This window comes from Rhinopithecus bieti, unplaced genomic scaffold (assembly GCF_001698545.2).
Source record: "Rhinopithecus bieti isolate Rb0 unplaced genomic scaffold, ASM169854v2 scaffold_6513, whole genome shotgun sequence".
In the NCBI taxonomy this organism is placed as follows: Eukaryota; Metazoa; Chordata; class Mammalia; order Primates; family Cercopithecidae; genus Rhinopithecus; species Rhinopithecus bieti.
This window is the reverse complement of record NW_016805931.1, coordinates 2254828-2257149: the sequence shown is the minus strand read 5'-3', so window position 1 is coordinate 2257149 and position 2322 is coordinate 2254828.

Sequence of the window (2322 nt, the reverse complement as noted above, 5' to 3'; positions counted from 1 at the left end):
AAAAACAAAAACAAAAACAAACAAACCAAAAAAAAAAACAAAAATTAGCCGGGGGGGTGGGGGGGTGTTGGTGGCACGTGCCTGTAGTCCCAGCTACTCAGGAGTGTGAGGCAGGAGAATCGCTTGAACCTGGGAGACGGAGGTTGCAGTGAGCCGAGATCCGCCACTGCACTCCAGCCTGGGTGACAGAGTGAGACTCCGGCTCAAAAAAAAAAAAAAAAAAAAAAGCCAGTTGCCAGTAGCTGCGGGACTAATTTGTTCTATTCTGAAAGAAATAAAGAGAAAAAGTGTCCACCAGTGTCTCTATTTCATTCATATCGTATAGAATGTTAGCAAACTCTAGAGGCTTTTCTCTCAGACTCTGTGTTTCATAATTTGGCATAATCTAGATTTACCTGACTTGATAAATGGAGTCAATTCAGTTCCAGGATGTATTAATAAGTGGCATACAAGAAAGCTTCTTTATAGTCGCCAAACTTAATAAAGAACCCAAAAGAACTACTTTAATCTTTACCAATGGTAATGTACTTGTCTCAAAAAAGAAAAAAAAAATCAGTTTTTGTGTATTTTTTACAGTGTTTTTTATATTTATGGTATTAAATTTTGGTTAGGTAAGTAATTAATGAAAACCTTCTTTTTCTAGTTTCTTAACTTAGGTTATGAGGTCACTAATTTTCATCTTTTCTTCTTTTCTGACAGAAGCATCTAAAGTTATACAAATAGAAACATGGTAGCTAAAGCTTAAGTCACCCTTAACCAAACTCTGTACCTTGTACTTCCACCAATCCTGGTCCTTGGCTCGTCTCAGAAATTATCAGACTGGTGTGTTTTCTGCCAGTTTTATTTTTATGTATTTACATACCTGCGTATGTTTTTATAGAAAATACATAGTATTTTGTGAGTATTGTTAAAATACTAGAAGGATCCACAACTTCTTTGATTTACTCAAAAATACTTCTTGAAGATCTATCCTTATTGGTTTGTGTAAGTCTACTGCATTCTTCTAGTTTTGAGGTTTTGCCTTCAAGTTTAGTATTTACTGTAATTTTCTGGTAGGTATACTTTATGAAGTTTTATAAAGTTCTGTTTTTGACTTTCCAAAAATTTTTTATTGTTTTACATTTTAAATGAATGATAAATATCAAATACTTTTCTCTGTTTATTGAGATGACCATATAGTTTTTATTCCTTTATTCATGTAGTGAATGATGACACATTGTCAAATGTTGATCTGCCCTTGGATTTCTGACATAACTGCTGAGTTATGAGTACCTCTTTGGTCAGATCCTGTAGGTTTTAACATATGCTATTGTCATCCCACATTATTTTGAAGTATGTTTTAAAATTTTTTAGATAGCATTTGCCTGTGAAAACATCTGGGCTTGTAATTTTCTTTGATAATGAATTCAACTTATTTTAAAGTACAGGGCTATTCATAATGTCTGTTTCATCTTGTGTTTTTTGGTAAGTTATATTTTTATGGAATTTGTTCATTTCATCTAAATTATCAAATATCTTGGTATAAAGTTGTTTATAAATACCGTCTTACTAGCCTTTTAATGTCTGTATGATCTGTTGTAATAGCCCATTTTCATTTCTGATGTTGGTGGTTTGTGTTCTCTTCTTCATCAGTGTAATTGAGGGTTTGTCAGTCTTCAAAGAAACAGCTTTTGGCTTTATTACTTGTCCCTGCTTAATTTTTATTTTGTTGACCTCTGTTCTTGTCTTTTTTCTTTCTTTTTTTATTTTTAGTGATGGGGTCTCACTATGTTGCCTGAACTGGTCCTCAAGTGACCCACCTGCCTATGCCTCCCAAATCATTGGAATTACAGGCATAAGTCACTGTGACCAGTCATATTCTTATCTTTAGTATTTTATGTTTTCTACTTACAGTGGGTTTATTTTCTCTTCTTTTCTAGTTTGTCAGAATAAAATATTAGGTCACTGATTTTGGTCTTTCCTTCATTTCTATAGAAGCATCTAAAGTTATAACTATCCTTCCAAGCATTACTGTAGCCAAATCTCAGGAATTTTGATATGTTGTATTTTCATTATTATTCACTACAATTTTTTTTTTTTTTTTTTTTTGAGACGGAGTCTCGCTCTGTCACCCAGGCTGGAGTGCTGTGGCCGGATCTCAGCTCACTGCAAGCTCGCCTCCCGGGTTCACGCCATTCTCCTGTCTCAGCCTCCCAGGTAGCTGGGGCTACAGGCGCCACCACCTCGCCCGGGTAGTTTTTTTTTTTTTTTTTTGTAGTTTTAGTAGAGACAGGGTTTCACCATGTTAGCCAGGATAGTCTGGTTCTCCTGGCCTCGTGATCC